Genomic DNA, 6751 nt, shown 5'->3' with positions numbered 1-6751 from the left:
TCAGAAGGCTAGGGCTGAGAATTAATGCCAAGAAGAGTGTGCTTCTTCCAGCTTAAACTACCAACGATCTAGGGGTAGTCTGGGATTCCATCACGATGCAGGCACATCTGTCTCCTGCTCTGGTGCGTTCCATTCTCTCGGCCGTGAATGGGGTGAAATTAGGCCAGTCACACACTGCAAAACAGTTTCAGAGACTGTTGGGTCTTACGGCAGCTGCGTCCAACGTGATACCTTTTGGCCTGCTGCACATGAGACCCTTACAGTGGTGGCTCAGGACCAAGGGGTTTTCTCTGAGAAGAAATCCTTTTCGCATGATTAAGGTCACGCGGCAATGCCTTCGTGCCTTAGTCATGTGGAAGAAGCCTTGGTTCCTGTCCCAGGGACCTGTGTTGGGGGCTCATTGTCGTCGTGTAATGCTAACGACGGATGCTTCCCTCACAGGCTGGGGGGCGATCATGAGTGGTCGCTCGGCTCAGGGTCTTTGGGAGGACCATCTACTTTCCTGACACATAAATCATCTGGAAATGATGGCGGTATTTCGAGTACTCAAATACTTCCTCCCACACCCGAGGGGCCATCAAAATGTGGGGGCAGACATCCTGTTGAGGCAGGGGCCGAGGCCCGGGGAATGGAGTCTCCACCCTGAGGTGGTGGAGCTCATTTGAGAACTTCGGTCGTGCAGAAGTTGACCTATTTGCTTCGAAAGAACATCTCTTTGCCCACTGTGGTGCTCTCTGACTAATCCACCCCTCTGGGGTTGGATGCCATGGTGCAGACGTGGCCGAGGTTACGTCTGTACACACTTTTCCCCGATCGCTCTGTTCCCAGGAGTTCTGGAGAGGGTTTGCCTAGAAGAGGGTCTATCTCATACTGATAGCCCCATTAAGGCCAACCCGAGTTTGATTTGCAGACCTAGTGTCTCTTCTAGACGGCTCCCCGTGGAGATCCCCATCAGACAGGACTTTCTGTCTCAAGCGGGCGGCATGATAATTTACCCCCCGCCTGGAGTTGTGGAAACTCTGAGCTTGGCCTCTGAGGGGGCTAGGCTCATAGAATCCGGTCTCCCAACTGAGGTTGTCGAGACCATACTCCACTCCAGAGCTCCTTCCACGAGAAAGCTATACAGACAAATAAATGGAAGTTGGTTTCTACTTGCTGTAGACAACGTCAGCTGGATCTGTTCCACTCTTCTATCAGTCTTGTGCTGCAATTTCTCCAAGTATAAAACTTGGATGGTTTATCTCCTTCTACCTTGAAGGTTTATATAGTGGCTATTTCCACTTATCATGCTCTGTTTGGGGACTCTTCTGTGGAAGAGACCCCCTATTTATACGCTTTCTCTGTGGTACCCAGAGGCTGAGGCCTTCTGTGCGTACAAAACTCCGGCCTGGGACTGGGCTATTGTGTTGGAAGGGTTAGCTGAGGCTCCCTTTGAACCATTAGAGGAGGTGTCTGGAAGATTCCTCTCAAAGCTGTCCACCTGTTGGCAATTTCATCTCTCAAAAGAATTGGAGATCTTCAAGCACTTTCGGTTGCTCCCTCATGTTTGGAATTTGCGCCTGGTATGTTCAGGGCTTTCCTTCATCCTAGACCTGGTTATAAATCCAAGGTCCCCACCAACGTCCCAGGACCGATTGTACTGCAGGCCTTTTGTCCTCCTCCTTTGATTAATCCGGATCAGGAAGAATGAGCAAGTGGGTGGTTGAGGCCATCTCTCTTGCCTATGAGTCATACGGGCAGCCTTCACCTTTGGCTGTCCGGGCACACTCTACTAGGGGTATGGCTGCCTCAAAGGCTTTGATCTCGGGGGTTCCCATTAACGAGATATGTGATGCGGCTGGGTGGTCATCTCAGCATACCTTCATTAGGTTGTATAACCTTGATTTGGGCTCCACTCCAGGGTCCTCGGTGCTCTCGTCGTAAGATAACAGACAGGCACTTGGTCTTATGGCCTAGTTGGGATAGCGTTCCCAAAGCGACTACGCAGCGTCGATGTTCCCATGAAAGGGAACGTCTCGGGTTACGTCTGTAACCCTGGTTCCCTGAATAAGGGAACGAGACGCTGCGTAGCTTAGCCATACTCCCTGCACGCCTGTGAGCGTCTGCTTCATCCATATCAGAAGCTGGCGTTCTTTGTTCTCAGGAGTGCTTTATAGTTTCCTGGTCCGTGACGTCACCCGCACTGACGTCCCGTCACACTATTGGTTCGATTTCACGAGTGCTTCAAGACAAAACGCGCAGAGGCGTTCCCTAAAGCGACTACGCAGCGTCTCGTTCCCTTATTCAGGGAACCAGGGTTACAGACGTAACCCGAGACGTTTTCTATGTTATATACTTAAAAATATAATTTATTTCTGTGATGCAAAGCTTTCATCATTCGTTGCGAACAAAAGCTTCACTGATGAGGCACTATATAGGTTATTTTACAGTAAACCCTTCATAATCTGTCCAAAACAGGCCAAAAGAGATATTGTCTAAACCTTCATATTGCTGTCACATTTTATGTGTCTTATTTGTTATTTCATAGAGCCTATAAATGTTACTATTACAATATGCGTAAATCAAATCGCAAGCTTCTGAATCAAAATGGAATCCAATTGTCCAATTTGTTAGTGCCCAGCCCTAGTGTCAATAAATGTTTTTTTGTTTTGTTTTGTTTTACTTGAAGCAAATGTTTTTTTTTTCCATTTATTTTCTTGCCAGAGTGCACTACAATGCTTCATTTAAAATCACAAAACTTTTCTCCTGAGGGAGGATGCCCCCACAATAATTTAGTTTGTCCACGTCACCTTTTTCACCCATGTTAGGTTTGCAGGTATGGTGGTGTGCACGTTCATTGCAGAACACGATTTATCATTCACAATCTCTCAACCGCTTGTAAATCTGTGTAAAGTATTTCATTTACCATTATTTCTTTTGAATAAAACAGTTTCAGAAATGTAATGTTTTAGACTAGCTCATCTTGTACACTGTCAAGGAAAAAGCTAACCAGTAAAACTTGATATTAAAAGCATCCTAAATGTTACATGTGTTTGCACCATATTGTAGTGAGTAACGTTTCTTGGTATTGCTGTTTTAAATAGCCCACCATAATCTGTAGTCTGAGCCTGTCAAGGGCTAATGGCAATGGAAAATTCCACTCCATAGGTACATGAGCAAGCATAAGCCCAAAACGTGACACACAAGAGACTGAACGTGATTCTCCGGGATCATGCTGACAGAGAGAAACCAATGTTAGTTACTTAATTTCCAAGCAAACATTAGCTAGTGTTGCACTGTTGTCACTGCAGAAGAGTGGAAACAGAGGCATTCATCCATCCTGTCTGTGTCTACTGCAGTACATCTTTCATGATTAATTTGAATATTCAGTTATTTTAGGACTGTGACTCTTATTGCCATGAAAAATGGAGTGTTCTCTTCCAATCAATGAGAATAAATTATAAGAAAATATATAACAAAAAGCTGAAACTCAAAGATCTTGTAGATTCTCTAAAGCCCATGAAGGTTGCATAGCGTGACAAAAACGTACTGTGCACGCATGTGTATACCACATCCTGTAAAGATGACGCATGCTGCCTTATGTGTGTGGGTGGAAATGGGTTCTGGGGGACAGGAGCATTGATGTGTGCCAAATATAAAGACTGTTAGGAATGAAATGTCAAGAAAAATAGAAATCTGATCAAATGTACAATAAAAAATGTGTGTACTGCTAAAGCCATTGACGCAAACAAGAAATGTGTTGACGCAGGTAAATAAAGCAATTGATGCAAGTAATATAACAATGCACACAGGACATTAACGTAAGTAGAAGCAACATGTGCATGAATGTAGAGATTATGTGTGCATGCAAGCAGCAGCAAGCAGAAGTCAGCTACAAACCACAGTCACATATCAAAAGAGACACCTGACATTCAGAAGAAAACATACACTGAACAGAGACAGGGTAAGCCTTAAAATGTAATTGTGTATCTGGCATATGGAACTTCCAGCTTAGCTGGCATAGAGTGGTGTATTTAGCTTTTGCCTCTGCAAAAAAATTATAAAATAAGAACGAGGACTGTAAATGTATATACAAAGCTGAAATAACCTCAGTATTAATAACAACAGTGAAATAAGATCGCATGATTTATCTGTCAATCAGATGCACATAAAAGTGTTGTTCTTTACTACAACAACAGTGGGCTCCAAGCACATTTTTGGCAGAATGAAAAAAGAGCATTTTATTTAACATGTTAACCCTTACCTCACTTTATTTTTTTACCGCCACTTTTCTATTCATACTGTTTTAATGCCTCATTTCTTTGATCGAACCTCTCACTTTCTCTTCTTTGCTTTTGCCCTTCTTAGAAACATTCAAATGATCTTACGTGGAAGTTGGTAATAAAACAATCGAGGGTGCCCACTTGCTTCCAATATGAATGAAACCGATAAATGAAATTAGAGTGTTTAACGCTCCATATTGCAAACATCACCTCATTTTGTGTAAAAACAACAAATACTTTTTACTTTTAATTCAAAACCTCTTAAATTATTTCTTTGCATTTACAAACTATGGTTAACATATTTAAGTTGCTGTTTTTTCCCCACTGCTTTGAATTCCTCTTGCACATGGGACTCTCCCCAACAACAGCTGCGTGACAATTGGTGAGTATATTTTAGGTTTTTATTAGATTCTGAAGCATCTAGAATTATTTCTAAGCATGCAATAAATATGAATAAAGATTTTATGTAATAAAATTTCTCTTGTAAAAAATGGACAGTGCTCAATAATGTGGATATTTGCACATTGCAAATATTTTCCGCATATTCAGCAGGTAAAGTTAGGGTTCAACTGACTTGATAGGTAACAAAAATATACTATCAAAGCACATGTATTTGCTGTTAAAAGCATTACATCGATTTTCTTGTTTGTTTTAGTATTAAAATTGTGACTGAGTTTTTGTCATGATCACCAGTTGGAGTGTCCTGGTTAGCCACCAGAGGGCACTCCACCCCGAACACTGTCTCACCATTTCAGACTCCATTTCCCATAACCCTTTGTCCTGGACTCATCATCATGTCTTCATTGCAATCAGCTGTTTTCACTCATGTCATTTAGTTCTGCCAATTTGTTTCTGTCATCTTAATCGAGTTTTAAACTGTTGTCATCTGCTATTCTGAACACCCGGTTTTGTTTTCTTGTTTCTATGGATTTTAAAGGGTTAGTTCACCCAAAAATGAAAATTCTGTCATTTATTACTCACCCTCATGCCGTTTCACATCTGTAAGACCTTCGTTCATCTTCAGAACACAAATTAAGATATTTTAGTTGAAATCCGATGGCTCAGTGAGTGGTCTGAGGGATTTCAGATGGGAAATACCTGGCTGTAAGGCGCAAAGGAGTGTCTAAGGCAAGGCGCCCTCCTTTGGATGAACACAGCAATGTGCTGAACTCCTCCGGCCTATATGGGGAGGCTGCAGACCTGGAGCCGGTAGCTCCTGTTGTAACTCATGCGTCCAGTAGGGGGAGAAGGAAATACAGCGAATAACACTATATGGGGAGGCTGCAGACCTATGACCTACTGTAAAATTTATTATTTATATTTATTTAGAAACTGTTTTATATACAGGAGACTGACTGATATATGATGTTGTGAATTTATATTAATTTACATTTAGATATTAACCATATTTAGGCCATTAGACATACAGTACTGTGTAATCATATGGATCCTAAATGAAATATCTGCTGTACAATTCACAATTGGTCGTCATACAGCTACAAAACATGTCCTACATAGCATTTTATGAAGACAAACACAATTTAACCCTTTTCTAAAATTCCAAAGGTCATTTAAAAGAAAGAGACAATATTGTTGTTCACAAAAAAAATTATTTCTTAACAGCATGACTCCTTTAGATGATTCTCCTGTGGCTTGCCACTCTTCTTTAATTGTTTTTTATCCTGCTGTCAAAGTGCTCCCGCTCACTGATAAAAATAAATAAAACAGCAAAAGTTGCATAGTGGTAGAAACAATGGTTATTTATAAATAATGGCAGGATGTCATGTTTCAACATTTTTTCCTTTATAGGATCCTTACAGTACCTTGCGTAAGTGACAAGTCCTCGCAGGAATTTCTCCTCAGCCTCCAAGATGGACACATGAAGGTCATTGAAACTTAGTGTTTTTATTTCAATTAATGAGTTTAAGCTATATCTTAATCGAACAGTCCAATCCGTCTGCACTTGTTCTTAATCTTGTTTTATTGTTGGAAATGTGTGTGTTGTGATTATTGTTTTTTTGTATTTAATTTAATGTTTGTTTTTTTTTTTGTTTATTGTGTGCTGCTACCTTGGCCAGGGCTCACTTGTAAATGAGATATCTATATCAATGTGATTTTCTTCCCTGGTTAAATAAAAGGTATAGTAATAAAATAATAATACAGATGATGGACTACCAGAGAAAGAATTGAGATTTATCACAGCCCAAATAAGCCAAGCATCATTTTGCATGTTCATAGTTTTTTTTTTTTTTTTACAACAAAATCAAAAGTGCCTTTTCTATATTAAGCACAAAACTATTATTTTTAGAGCAATGGTCTAACATTATGGATAAACTATTTGACATTAAAAACAATGTGAATATGACACCATGCAGAGCACAAGCAGAAATGAAGTCAGGTGAGTGTAGATAACATCAATTTGCTCCTGATCTTCAACGAACAACGGCACAGGCACTTTCTTGATGGAACACTTGGAAAAACTGTCAAGC

At 40.9% G+C, this 6751-nt stretch overlaps 1 long non-coding RNA gene across 1 annotated transcript; it reads left to right on the top strand.

The window, feature by feature from the left end:
* The first annotated feature begins 3753 nt into the window (after positions 1 to 3753).
* On the top strand, positions 3754 to 6513 carry LOC137024811 (uncharacterized). Its single transcript, XR_010895756.1, has 2 exons — positions 3754 to 3943; positions 4631 to 6513. It is a non-coding gene; the product is annotated as an uncharacterized lncRNA (long non-coding RNA).
* The last annotated feature ends 238 nt before the right edge of the window (positions 6514 to 6751 follow it).

Source organism: Chanodichthys erythropterus, chromosome 8 (genome assembly GCF_024489055.1).
Source record: "Chanodichthys erythropterus isolate Z2021 chromosome 8, ASM2448905v1, whole genome shotgun sequence".
Lineage (NCBI taxonomy): Eukaryota > Metazoa > Chordata > Actinopteri > Cypriniformes > Xenocyprididae > Chanodichthys > Chanodichthys erythropterus.
The sequence above is the reverse complement of the archived record's forward strand: the minus strand, read 5'-3'. Positions and strand labels throughout refer to the sequence as shown.